This window comes from Syngnathus leptorhynchus, chromosome 11 (genome assembly GCF_054491065.1).
Source record: "Syngnathus leptorhynchus isolate UIUO chromosome 11, UIUO_Slep, whole genome shotgun sequence".
NCBI lineage: Eukaryota > Metazoa > Chordata > Actinopteri > Syngnathiformes > Syngnathidae > Syngnathus > Syngnathus leptorhynchus.
The window spans coordinates 6163611-6178241 of NC_141205.1; the positions used below are offsets into that span (position 1 = coordinate 6163611).

Sequence of the window (14631 nt, forward strand, 5' to 3'; positions counted from 1 at the left end):
ATGATTCTATATGATGTCTGAAATTACAAAATATATCCTAACTCAATTTTTATGCATGATTTGGACAACAATAGAACCCAACCCAATCAAAAACAAAAAAATATATATATATATATCAGTCTTGGAATTTGTGATTCCATTATTATTTTTTGTGATTATAAACTCCAAGATATCCACTTTTAAATGCTGTGTAATCCCTGACATTTTGCCTGAAGTCAGTTCTTAGTTTGTATACTACCTTCCCAAACACTTGGGGCAGTATTCAAACAGGACGTTGTTGCATTGCAGGAAGTTGTTGCAATAACACAGGTGAGCTTCAGGTGAGCTTGGTTTGTATGATATTTAATTTAAATGCTTTGTAAGCTTTTATATTAAATAACAGCAGGGGGACAGGGCAGTTAGATGGTTAGTTAACTCAAATTATCCCTAGCAGAAGGAGAAGCGGGTTTGAAAGACAAAATATTGCACTTTGCCTGCATGAATGCATTTGAAGTCAATGCAGTCAGGATGTGTGCTGCATTGTCTTATCACTAGCCTTGATTACTGATTTGTGAAATGAATGTATTAATTGTTGTGAGTTAATGAAGCTTTTATATGGTTCTGTCTCTTCCAGTGGGGAGATACTCCACAGAGACCCACACACAATGAGCTGAGACAAAGGTAAATGCTTCCTCTTTGTTAGTGCCAATGAAAAGCAGCAGAAATAAACAAAATGCAGCATTTTAGCAAAATGATGTTTGTGTAAAGTGCATTATTTCCTTGATCAATGTCATTTTTTTAAAATCCACATTAAGTTAAAAAAAATCAATAAATGGATTAATTTTGCAAAGCAACAATGCACTATAATTAAAAAAAAACATTAGGTTGGGTTAGCAATTTACAAGTAATTTTATAACACTGGAATATGAGTAAGGAGTTGGGTTTACTTCCAAGTCTGAAAACACTTCAATCAGTACAAAAACCACTTTTGAGAATAGGATCTAAATATAATATAGTTTTATCAACAAAAAGGCACAGATGTAGGGAGTCCTGCTACCTGCACCTTGTCCATGTGACCTTTGTCACACAAGTGTAAAAAGAAGTTAACCACTGTAAAACACAAAAAAAAAAACACAATAAAACTCAAATTTTCCAACATACTAAAAAAAAAAATCAAATTCCTGGTTGTTTTTGCCATCACACTATCAGAGCATCAACTACAAATGCAAAGATCCGCCTTTTAACATGTAACAGTAAACCTGCGCTGTAGTCACCCATCATCTTCACTTAGCTCGAAACATCTAAACACCGCGGAGCCTTGTGCCAGAAGCAGCTCTCTTGCAAACATCTGTCTCATTTGAATGTGCTCCAGCCAACTTGATTTGCTGGAGAACAGATGTGACCGCCATATGTTTCTGTTTCTTCTTCGTCCACTAAGCGACTGTACGCCATGTTGGTGTCCACCTCCGATGCTCACCTATATAAAACAATTCGAGTAAACACACGACCCATTCAATCCAGAGCCATCTCCATTACAATTTGAAACCTGATTGTGTCTGTCGTAGCATGTGGATACGAAAGACGACAATGGGATTAGCTTTTCGTCTTAGTTTCTGTTAGTTTCGTTCAGAGCTGATGGCTTCCAAACCTCATGTGACCTTTCTTCCAACTTTCTATAAGAAGCTTACTGATTTGGAATGAAATCCCATATAAGACTGTGATGTCAGAGTCAAACTTATTGCTCCAGTTGAATAAAGAGAGAAAATCCCGGCACAAAAGTAATATAAAGTAAAAGTTAATTTATCATCTTGAGCGATTATCATGTTCATGGTGTGAGTTCAGAGTGATTTGTCTCGGTTGACAATCATAGATTGTAAACTTGTTCAATATTTATGTACTTGAGCATGGAACGACAGTAAGCGTCACAGTCCTTTTAATATTGCAAACGATTGTGGGTAACTAATCGTTCCATCCAAGTTGGTCAGGAGTAAGGAGATGGATTTGTTGGGTTGAAGTTTGCGCTTTAAAATCCAAACAACTTTTTCTCCATGTACTTCCAGATCATTCCACTCGAACAGGAAAGGAATGGAAAGTTCCACCATATCAACAGAATCCAAAGAGGTCCATTATATTAAAAGGTAAGTAATTGTACTTTAATTATTATTATTATTTTTTTCGTTTTTCCCTTTTCATTTATTAAAGCTAGGTCAAATGTTACTTGCAAAATTGACAAAATTATATATGGCTGTTCCATTGCATTTCACATTCATGTTGACATTTATAGAAACATTAACAGTGGTGGCCATTTATGATGAGATTGCAGATGTCATTTGGACAGTGGCATCACACTAAATAAACATTCCAGCAATGCTAACATTTTTTTTCTTATTCATATTCAGTAGTGTGTAACCATGTTTCCCCTCGGAGATGGTTCGGTTGAACAGCATGAAAGGACAGCTCAAGTGTATTAGTGACTAAAGTATACACAGTTTATTGCCCTTCATTCCTTTATCTGTGGACGTGAAAGGGTCTATTCACTCCGGCGGGCTTATGCAGTGCACGAACGAGCAGCCGCTCCCATGTGTGCCGGCTCCGTTTGTCCATATTCGCTCCAGCAACCGAGAGGGACAAAGGTGAAGAGACTGATTTGTTGCAGTCGCTAAAATAATAGAGCAATTTCTTTGCTTGATGCTCGCGCTCTGCTGTTGACACACAGGGTGACAGCAATGTCTACTGAGAACGGGCGCTCTTGTCTCAAATCATCCGCAAACAATGACGCTTGTGAACAGATCACATCAATCTCTCTCAAGAGAAATATTAGTTTTCCTCACCTTCATAGTCTCTCTCTAAACGAAATCAAAATACACACACCTGCTAAGGCCATGGAGCTTTGTGTGTAAATGTGCAATGAATAAGAAAAAAAAAAAGTTCTTTCTCGTCTTAAATTTACTTGGGATCCTGCCGAAGGTCCACAAAAATATTCGGTGAGATTCCAATGTCACAATCTTTCCGGCAAAATGCAAAACAAAATGTCGAGCTGGGAGCTGACTGCACATCAATTACACTTTTGTTAGCAGAAGGTAAGGTGAGAGTGGCCTTGTTTTCACAGCAGTTTAAAATGCTACTTGTTTAAATGATTATAGGATCTGACAATAGAGTCCGCACTCAATAACTCACCCTTTCACAGTTGAATAAGAAAATACCGAACGGCACACTGCGCCACCTCCACCAAGGCTTCAACATTTGCCACATGTAAAAATCTCACATTTTTAGATTCGGCCTCTTAGCTTCCTCTTTGCTTAGCATTTTCTTCAGTGTGGTAATGTCCATTTTATTCATCATTGAATAACAAACACCGACTGCAGTGCGTCATAAATATTGCCTGATATCAACTCCAGACGATACTTAATTTCTCTTAAACTAACCAAGCAATTCATTCCAAGTGCGTCACCTGTCTAAATACATCTAAGCCGTTGATAGTCTCACAAATCAAAAACTTCAGTCACATCGCACAAGTTAATAATTCAATGTAAATTTATGTGAGAAGACTCGTGACAAGAACGCTTTTAGGGTTTAAAATGTTTCGCCTTTCTTTGCAGTTTAATATTTATATATATATATATATATATATATATATATATATATATAAAACTTTTGAAAAACTCTTGAATATATATATATATAGACATATATATATATTTTTTTTAGCAAAAGAGGCGACGCTCTCTTCATATTTCTCTCCCGCCCCCACTAATCTCTGTATATGAGCGCTCAGGAAGGAAAATCTCTCTCTGTGTGTCCTGCTTGTTCTAATATGTGTCAGTTTCATCCTGTGCTCCGTCGCTCCGCTTCCTCCTCGCTTATTTTGGCTCTCTGTTTCCTCCTGTCTTCATATTTCTCCTCTTTGTTTGACTCCTCTGTCCCCGCCGACTCCACCATCAGTCGTCGTCAGTGACGACGCACTGTGTGTGTGTGTATGTGTGTGTAGTTTCCAGAAGGATAATGAGGTTTACGACATTTAACGCGATGGTGGTGGAAATTCCCAATTTTACTCGGTGCGTTTTGTCAGAGCGAGCCGGCTCTTCTTGACATTTTGTATAAACATGCTGATTGTACTGGCGCTAAGGCACTGCTTAAGAGTGCACCTGTGTTTCTATGTAAACTCTGAAGCATCATTCAGTAAACCATATATTTAAGAGTATGTGTTCCAAATCCGCTTTCAGGGTGATGAGATGAAATATTTCTGAAGGTCAATTGCAGGAAGTTTATTTTTACAAATTCTTTCTTGATACGTCCACCTGTGTGGGAGTCAATGCATCTTTTTTTTTTTTTTTTGCAATTGTCTGGATTAAACACAATCCAAATGTTGAGTCAAGCTGCGATTTTCAAATTTGTCGATTAATCCAAAAATGAAAGTAGAATAAAAGGACTGTAAATGATTGCAAATAATAATAAATCTAGTCTCATGTATTTTAACTAGGTGCACACATAAACATACTGATAAAGTGAAAATTACATTTTAAAACATTCTGTACAATTATTAAAAAATACTAACTTAGCTGTGATCAAGGAAAAAAACAAACACCGCACACCACTCAAAACACACAAATTATCCCCAATTTTCAACAACAATATTGTGCATTCTACATTCATTATGTTCTGCTGAGAAAATGCTCCTAATTGTAGCACTCGAACGACTAAGGTCCTATTAATACTCTTAAGCTCATTAATGAAATGTCGCACTTTTGTTTTTGTGCCTCACAAATGCATTTCCACCTAGCTGCTATCTGCACTCGTCTACTTGCTTTTCCATCTCAAGTATATTACTTTGTTATTCATATTAAGCAAAAAATAGATAGACCCTCCATCTTCTTTCTCCACCAGTGCCAAACTGTAACATTTCATTTAAAAGTCAATTTCCACAATGGCATTACACAAATCAGCCTTACGCCGTTTTGTCCTTTTGCCTCTATTCATACTCCTCCATCCCGATGCATCTCTTGATTTGCTGTGGTTTACTCTATTCATTGGCGGATGTCTACTTTCACGCTTAATATTCTGACTCATGTTTTTCCACTTTGCATTGTTACTTTATTGTGTGCATGTGTGCGTGTGTGTGTGTTACTGATCCAGGCTAATTCAAGTCAGTGAATATAATAAGAACAAAAGCACATAAAAGCATTTACACATTAGAGATACATTGGCAAACGTCGTGTTAGAAGTGGAGTGGCTTGTCACTTTTTCTTGTTTATCAGTTTCTGAAAATGTGAATAGAAGTTCAGTTCATTTTAGACATATTGTTGCTGAGCAGCCAAAACAGATACGTCACTGGGGTTGCTAAACTAATGCTATTTTATGAGAAGTTTCAATTCCAGGTAGGGTGCACTAACTTTATCCCGGTTCTTTTCGGAAATCATCCCTCAAGTTCGTAACGGACAGTATCCATAACGAGTGACCAAATGCTTCAAGCAGTTTTTCTTCACCTCTTCCGATGGCATCTCGTACCCTCTCTGCTTCCTCCCCGTTTGTTTACAGTCAGCATTTGCGAGCGTGATGCTTTTGCCTTCTACGGCCATTCTTTATCCATGCTGAAAGCGCACTAATACGACAGCTTGCTGCCCACCTGCCTCTCCTTATTTCTGACCTCCTGGATGGAGTGCGCATATACACTCGACTCTGTGGCATATTCATTTTGCAATTCTAACAATTTTTATGTGGCTGCATGGGGCAGCGGTTTGTTTTTGAGTGTCTGTACTGTAAAAAGCTCCTCTTACAAGTGTTTAGGTTTCACTGACACACTCGTGCACGGACAACGCAGGCAGGTGCGAGTGAGCGAGACCTGCTGCGAGGCCAAAGTTGGAACGAGCGTTATGGAATGGAGAAAGATATATGATAGTGGGAAATGTCACGTTCTTAAGCACTGCTCATCAATAAGTTGAAGACAATCAGGCATTTAGTCTTCTTGGTCGTTATGCAAAATTTGCTGAAAACACAATCGTGTTTCCAAACTCTGTCTTTAACAAGGTGTTCTAAAAAAGATAAAAAAAAAAAAAAAAGACTTTCTAAAAATTATTTACAAGATGGTGGATCCCATAGAGCACCAACACCCTTTATGAAGCGGAGTGCTTTATTGATGACCATTTGTAGTATCTGTCTTGATGTAGTGTAGCTTTGCCACAGGGCGTGTGCTGAGATCTGACCTCGCCTGTGATGAAATGTCAGCGCTTAAGTTGTGAGTGTTTGCGCGGCTCTGGAATGCCAGCATTCGGGGCCTGAGAAACAGCCACGTACAAACAAACATGGGCTCGTCTTTCCCTCTTGCCCTCCTCCCGTGCCTATCGCTCATGCGAACGCACACAGCATGCTTGCCTGGGACTTGTGTTTATTGTCTTAGTGTTAACTGACGTGGCTGCCATATCTGGCCCCCTGTAATTAGATTTACCTTGCCTTGTTTTTCTTTCCTGTCTTCCCGCTCTTCCTTCATCAAAGCTGTTTTTTCTTCCACGAGCAGACAATAAGGTGAGAATCCCAGACTCCCCTCAGTGCTCAACTGGGAGCTTTGTTTTTATTTTTCACCTGTCCCGTGTGTCCAGTCACCCCGGAGACACAATTGTTTTAGAACTGGGGGGCACCTTAGAGGGATTTCCCCCTTCTTCTGCCCCCGAGGAGTGCCATCGCCACCTGAGGGGTTTCTCACCCTTTCCTGTGTGCCTTGCTCCAGGGCACACACACTCCCAAACATCCAAATAAACAGAATTCAGGGTGAACAGGTGCTTGACAGGTTTGCGTCAGTCCCCGCTGAGAGTTTGTCGACAGGTGGAGACGTGTGTGTGTGTTGGCCTTGTAGACTCAAACTTGCAATTTTTCTTACCCCCTTGCTGCTGCTCCCCAATGGTTTGAGACACTCATTCTTTGTAGTTATTAGGAGAAATAACAACATCACTGTCTTCAGATAAATTATGAATAACCATACAAGTAAAAGTTATTTGTGTGAATTTATTTCAGAACTGTGCATCAAACTGCCCTCTCACCTCAATCAGTACCCAAAAAGTAAATTTCCAAAAGCTCAACGAGCCCTCCTTTACAAATTCAAGGAAAACATTTTCTTTTGGAATCCTTTGTGTTGATGAGTGCAATCCGTTCACCTCGGAGCACGTGTCCTCTCTGCTACGTGAGTGTCTTTCTTGTATTAATGATGTGGTCTTTGGTTCTGTTTTGGAAAGAAAAACTAAAAATGTCCCAGCGCGGGTTGATCATGCAGTGCCAACAGTAAATTCCTCTTATGGTAGTGTTGCGGCCATTCGTGTGTGTGCGTGTCTACATGGACTATGCCACTTTGTTTTCCTCTCTAGATTTAAAGCCTTACATGGAGACAAACAGACACCCGAAAGATACATAGAAACTCCCCAGGGCAATTTTCTGCACACGTGTGTGTGTGTGTGTGTGTGTGTGTGTGTGTGTGTGTGTGTGTGTGTGTGTGTGTGTGCGCACGTGTGTGTATATATGTGTGTATGGTGTGTACGCAAACCTCAAGGGGCTTTTGGGTGACGGCTACCATATCAAAGGTTCATTGAGCAAGGATTAGATATCAAGCGAGTTTTAGTCCAGTTTAGAAGTGACAACAAAAGGTGGCAGAACATTAGACAGTCACTGGAGGGGTGAAATCTACTCCGTTGTGCCCTCCAAACATCTGTTTTAATATTTTGTTTGGCTGCCCAAAAGGAAACATCGATCACATCTGTTGCGCTGTTCTTGTTTTCTGTCTGTCTCACCGAGGCGGTAAATGAGGGACAGGAGTACAAGACGGAATAAAGAAAAAGTGAAGTATTGGACTCCACCTCCTTCCCTCTCACCCGCTCGCCGACCCCTCCTCAGCCCTCCCCTCTGGGGAATGTTTGGGGGCCCAGCTCATATTTTGTTTGCACAATGCATTCCTGCAGGCTCTTTATTTATGTCAATCTTGCTTTTGATCAGCGTCCAGTTACCACCGGCTACCCATTCGTTGCTCCTGTGAGTGAAGAAAGCCACCTGTGATGCAGGACTGTTTTCTTTTTTTATCTTAAGTGTGTGTGTGTGTGTGTGTGTGTGTGTGTGTGTGTGTGTGTGTGTGTGTGTGTGTGTGTGTGTGTGTGTGTGTGTGTGTGTGTGTGTGTGTGTGTGTGTGTGTGTGTGTGTGTGTGTGTGTGTGTGTGTGTGTGTGTGTGTGTGTGTGTGTGTGTGTGTGTGTGTGTGTGTGTGTGTGTGTGAGTGGGCCCGCATTAGTGTGCCGTTACGGAGCAAGTTTACCGTCAATTAATGCGGCCAAATGAATCCCTCACATGGTAAAGTATTTATGTAAGGTGATCTAGGCTGGTGGTGCAGCTGTGCACATCTGTCTGTGATCTACACCGCAGATGGTCCTACCTGCTCACTCACACACACACACACACACACACACACACACACACACACACACACACACACACACACACACACACACACACACACACACACACACACACCCATAGACAGAGGTGGAAAGGTGAGGCGTGTGTGTGTGTACTGTATATGGGCTGTAAATCTTTCTTTGCTGCACCAAGGTAACATTTATGAGTCCGTCAGAGGGGCAGTCGCAAGCTCTCAAGATTCTTATTATTAGCTTTGAAAAATGATATAGCAAAGAAACACAGTAACTCATTGTTTGATAAAATATAAAATCGATCCTTATTTTGGAATAAATAATCAGATCCTGTTTTTCCCAATTTGATATAAAAAAAACACTTTTATGTTGATAAGCTGATCTCGTGCGCCTGCTTGAAAACAACTAAAAATTTGGATGAATTGTTCTTTTAACGATTATCATAATTGAAATTCAATTAAGTGCCCAGCCCACCCTACAACCAATATGTTTTTCCATATGAATCTGGGTTTTTTTCTAAGATGATGCCATATTTGTAATCGTGAAGTGCAATAATCAAAATTGAATTTCGATGAATTGCACTGCCCCACTTCCAACCAATCTGCTTTTCCACATCTGCTACTCTGCAACTCATCATTCAGTTTTCATCTGTGTCGCCATGAGTTTAAATCTCAGATATTTTTATCTGAAGCTTTAACCTGGCCTATAAAAGAGACAAATAGGCCTACAAGGTTTCTGGAAGACGAGAAGGGTAAGTGAAAGAATAACTGAAGTTGAGGCAGCCGTGATTCAGGTAATTGGCCTCTGACAGCTCCTCAGTGGACACCAGCTGAAACCTGCAGTGAAGCCGCTCGGCCTCCAGGTGTGAAAGTATTTACTGGAAAACATGAAAAGCCTTTCCCCCTCCCCCTTGACCAGCCAGAAGAATTGTCATTGAACAGCAGAAGGCTGTTAAATGCCAAAGGGTGATAGAAGCTATTTTTTTCCTTGATACCAAGTCCGCTATGCTTCCTCCTGCTGCCCCTCCTTCCCGTGCATCCTGCCATCCTGAAAGAGCCCTCAAGAGATGCGTGTACCCTCTCGCTGCCCATATCCAAATAATTAATCCAAAGCAATTACTCTCCTCCTTCATCTGTCCGTTGGCCCGCTAACAAAACATTTCGACACGTGTCCTCATCACTCCCCTTTAATTAAGGCAGGACTATTTATCACTCCCCTTTAATTATCCTAGCCTGTTTATCAGCCTGCCTTTAATGGAATTGGCACCAGAGAGATACTCGTAGAAAACACTTCCCACTATGCCTTCCTCGCTTCGGAACAGGCAAGAAGACAAAAAGCAACAACATAAAAAAAAAAAAAAAAATCAGTCAAGAAAGGGATGAATACAAAATGGAGACTTTCAAAGTACAGAAAGGAGAGGAAGTTGAGAGGCGAAGAAGATACAAGTTGTTGTTTTCCTTCTTTTCTTTGCAATCCGGGTGATGGCCGCACTTGCCCGCCGCTGTGCTTTTGTTCCCGCTTCCGCAGACTCCATGCAGTTCACACCGAGTTCAAACACACACACACACGCATGTACGCACACACTACGATCAAACACACCACCACAATAGTTCTTTTGTTTTCAGTAACCATGGTTTCTGTCAGCTTTAATGCCTGGCAACATGTGTCACGGGGCAACCACTCACCAAAAAGGGGAGGGGCCTCACTTTCACTCCATAACAGCCCAAGTGTTTAACCATGAATCTAATTTGAACAATCATACCACTTGCGTGCTAGAGGTGAGCTTACTTTTAAGCTTCCCCTTGCAATCGGGAGTGGAAGTTTTCGAGGTGTGTGTGGGGCGGCAGCGAATTGTTCTGGAAAGACCTTGTTTTGCCTCGCCTCACGTGCTGCATATTAACAGACTTGTCCATCAGCCTGTAAGTAGCACAGGCAGAAGAGGGAGGAGAAAGCCCCCATGAGAGAAACGGGAGGTAGCTGCAAAATCAGGCCCAGATCTCGTACTCCTCTCCTGGATCTGTGAACTCTCGGGTTTCCCTCAGCCTGGGAGTAATTTGGTGATTGTAAATTGTAACCACACATAGGTCGGACAAATAGGCGTTTTCTTTCTCGCGCTCGCTCACATTCACAATCGCACACATAGACAGTCTTGCTATGAAGTGTTTCTTGATAACGTAACTAAAAACCAGTTTTCCCATCTCTGGACCTAATTGTAACTTTAACATCCGTTTGACATTATGAGGACCTGCAAAAGTCCTTATAATAAATAAAATGCCTTGTAAATGCACACACACATGCACGCACAGGCAGCTAGTTAGGGTCAGAAGTCTGGGTGTCACACCCTGTCATTGCAGATTAAGTTATGCAAAGTGAGGTGGTCGAGCAGCCAACCCCCAGGGCTTAACAAGCAGGAAACACTAATTGGGTCGGCTTGCTGATTGCCATAATTGCTACTGTGTGTGCATGTGAGTGTGTGTACGTGAGTGTGTGTGTGTGTGTGTGTGTGTGTGTGTGTGTGTGTGTGTGTGTGTGTGAGTGGGAGAGCAAACGACCTGCTTGGTAACATAGCGTTCTGCAGAGACCACTATGGTTGTTTTTGTCTGTTTTATGATTTAAAGGAGTCGAACCTCAAAGTTCAAGCGCAATCCATTTTGGTACACTGCTCAGTCACACAGATATTGAAACAACAGTGAAATTCCAATCCAGAGCCATACTGTTAATTGGCATCATAAAACCTTTGTTTATTTGACACATCACGGAAAAGAGTTTGCGCAACCCTGCCAAATCTGAATGATTTACAAGTCAGAGTTTACGTCTTTAAATATCACATCTGTGAGGCAGGTGCAAGGATGACTTCTCTCAAATATTTTTGAAATGCCAGAAAAAGAAAGAGGGGCTTGCGTATTTATGCAGCGATGTGTGTGAATAACTCGTTAGCTTTTGTCTTCACTTCCACAACCACAATCCTAAATAATAATTAATATAGATGAATAATAATTAATCACAAATAATTATCATTAAAAAATACATAAAAATAATTAATAATTAATGATGATGATAATAATAATAATAATAATGGCAGAGCGGTGGGGCACTGGTTAGCACGTCCGCCTCACAGTTCAGAGGACACGGGTTCGAATCCACCTCCGGCCCTCCCTGTGTGGAGTTTGCATGTTCTCCCCGTGCCTACGTGGGTTTTCTCCGGGTCGTCCGGTTTCCTCCCACATCCCAAAAACATGCTTGGAAGGCCGATTGAGCACTCCAAATTGCCCGTAGGTGTGAGTGCAACTGCGGATGGTTGTTGCGATTGGCTGGCAACCAGTTCAGGGTGTCCACCGTCTACTACCCAATGACAGCTCGGATAGGCTCCAGCACGCCCGCGACGCTCGTGGGGACTAGCGGTACAGATAATGGATGGGTGGATAATAATAATGATGATGAAGGGCCCCAAACGTGCAAATCTCAACTTCCTAATGTACTATGTTTTGAAGGGCTTCCACTTGTGGCATTGAATGAAACTACCACTCTCCTCCCATCCAAATTGCCAGCTTCTGTTCTCCCTTCCGCCTCAAACACACTCGCACACACGGAGTTACTCCCAGCGAGGTGCTAGCTCCCAGCCTAGCTTACAATGCACACAAAGGCAATGATGGGCCCCGTTACTCGGTTAGCCAGTCTCCGTGCAAGTGCTCCCAGCAAGCGTGCTGGATTTTTGGGGTTTAGTGTCCCGCTGAGAGAGAATAATGAGTGTATGTTTCTAATCTGTGGGCACGGTGGTGTGTGCATGTGTGCTTGCGCGCAATGCTGGCGAATAATGAGTGTGTGTTGCTAATCTGGGCCCATAGGAGACTAGCTCTCCGCGCTCCTCTCGCTCCGCATGCCTCTTCTCTGCTCCTCTGCCTCGCCGGATGGAGGCTAATTTAGCTTGGTCTTTGATGCCTTCTCCTGCGGGCCTGCGTTTTCCCCATATCCAAATGCGAGGATTAGCCGGCTTTTATTCTCCAAAGCTCATCTCATCCTGTTCTCCCTCTCACTGTCTGCTTACCGTCTCCTCGACCCTCGGATTCAGTGGCAAGGACTTAACAGCCTGACAACAACCGCTTTGTTGTTGTGTTTTTGTGTATCGGTTGTTAGCCGAGGCACTCAGCCTTTTGCGGGCCTTGTGTTTGCCGGTGCGTTCTGGGGATACTTGTCAATAGGGAGCCCGGGATGCGAGGGAGATTTAACGCGGATGACGGGATGTGAGGTTGCGGAGGGTTATGGGAGACAAGAGGAGGGATGGGAAAGGGGAACCGTTTAACAGCTTCACTCTTGTTCATTAGGAGGAATAATGGGAAATTATGTGGGACTAAAAGACGTCTCTGGGTGACATCATCGGGCCCGTTGTTGCAAGCTTTGTGCGGGTATTTCTCCATGTTTGTGTGTTTGCATGTGTGAGAGAGAGACAGAGAGGGGAAAAGAGATGGCAGGTCTCTTGGCGATGCTTTAAATCTCTTTGTAGACAGGGACTGTCACTTCTGAGCGTGTGCGTGATGAAAGTGAGTGTTAAGCAGCAGACGTGGCCTGCATGCTCCCTTGGAGATTGCACTCGCGCACAGATTGGTAGTCTCTTGACGATCGTTCAATAGATTTGCAGATGGCACCTCTGAGACTTCCCTGATTGACACATGCACTTGTACACACGCGCACAAAATTTTTTACCCTTGCTTAGTTTGGAACTGAATATCAGTCTGGCAGTGTTGTTGACCTGCTGGATTGTGAGAAGAAAAAAAAAAAAACATGGCGTACTGTGGAAAAAAATTATAAAAGCCACTCTGAAAGGTTAATGTATTTTGATGTTCTGTAACTCTTTGCAAATCAAAATAAGGCTCAACACTTGTCTGTTTATTTGATGGAATTTCTTAAGCGTTGGATCACATTCTAAATCATATGACTACAAGCTTCTAATGTACTTTCCAAGTGTTCCCATCTTGAAACGTCCTACATGGTGTAACTATTATTGATGGCAAATAAAACAATGCAGAGCCTCCATTAGATTGTATCATCAGGTTGCGTCATCATGTATCACCATTTGTTGTGCGTTGTGGCTTTAGGAGTCATGTTTTTCCCTGGCTCTGCGGGCTGTGATTGAGCGTGACCCCTGACCTTTGCCGCTCTATGGAATTCCATACACGGTGCGACGGTGACCCGCTGACCTTCAGCTGCGCTCCGATTCGATTGGCTGAAAGAATCCCTGTGCCTTGCAGCCGAGCGCTGTCGGCTAGAATCAAGCGGTCAAAGGTCAAGATGTGGAAATGAGGCGATTGAGTACGGGGCCGTCTTTTACAGCGAAGCCACAATAGCATCTTTCTGTGCGCGTGATGGTGCTTGTGAGAAAGTGAGGATGGATGAGCTGGATGTGCAAGAACAAGGAAGAGGCAGAAGGAATAAGCTATATAAGTCCTTGTGTTCTCAAAAGAATTCAGTCGGAAATCCCACAAAAAGTCAACACTGTATTTGAAGTGGGTTTATTTCGAGTAATGTAACAATGCACTCCAAGAAACAGCAGTGAGTAAAGCTCCGATACGAAATTCTGGGGAATTGGCTGTTCATTTTATCACTTGAAGTGAGTAAATGACGCTCGAACACATTCATAAAATTGGTTTATTCTCATTTGTAGCAAACATGACAATCCAGATTTTATTCCAGATCACCCGCTTTAATTTAATCCTTTGGATTTATACAGACTTCCAAAATAATTCACGACTCTCCAAAAGTGTCAGTGCCTAAATTTTCCAAAACGTCTTTTGACGCACTCTGAACCTGAACTTGACAATCAGAACTGAACAAAAAGATGGCAACATGAAATTTCCGTCTTTGTCTCTCCCAATCTTAAAGGAGGCGGCGGTCAGAGTTGAGAGGCTGTCAGCGGTGGCAGCACCTTACTTCGGAGTAGCCTTGATCAAGGCCGCTCATCTCCCCACGCCACTTCGCCCGTGACGGGACTACAGGACAGGCTGACAGGTGACGACTTTACCGTTTTTGTCTTTCTTTCTTCCTCTGAAGCAGGAGGAAAAAGGAGGTTCGAAGACAAGTGGAGCGGTCAAACCTTCTTCCTGTCATGCTGACAGTTAAAAGTTCTTCTTGACTTGGAGAATCACAAGCTCCAATGACAAAGTTCAGTTTCTGGGAATAAACCTGCATCCACATCCCTTCCACCACATGATTATTATATTTTTTCAACCCTGTTGCTTCTCACGTGGGATTACTTTTCT

General features: G+C 42.4%; 1 protein-coding gene across 7 annotated transcripts in view; it reads left to right on the forward strand.

The window, feature by feature from the left end:
* Positions 1-272: 272 nt before the first annotated feature.
* Positions 273-14631, forward strand: part of foxp4 (forkhead box P4) — a 139902-nt gene continuing 125543 nt past the window's right edge. For 5 of the 7 annotated variants that reach the window (XM_085923455.1, XM_085923459.1, XM_085923458.1 and 2 more), the window contains exons 1-4: positions 286-320; positions 614-660; positions 2040-2117; positions 14255-14380. The gene's annotated coding sequence lies outside the window, so the exon portion shown is untranslated. Of the gene's footprint in view, positions 321-390; positions 406-613; positions 661-2039; positions 2118-14254; positions 14381-14631 lie in introns of those variants that run through there. The other 2 variants (XM_085923456.1, XM_085923457.1) reach the window with 2 other exon arrangements.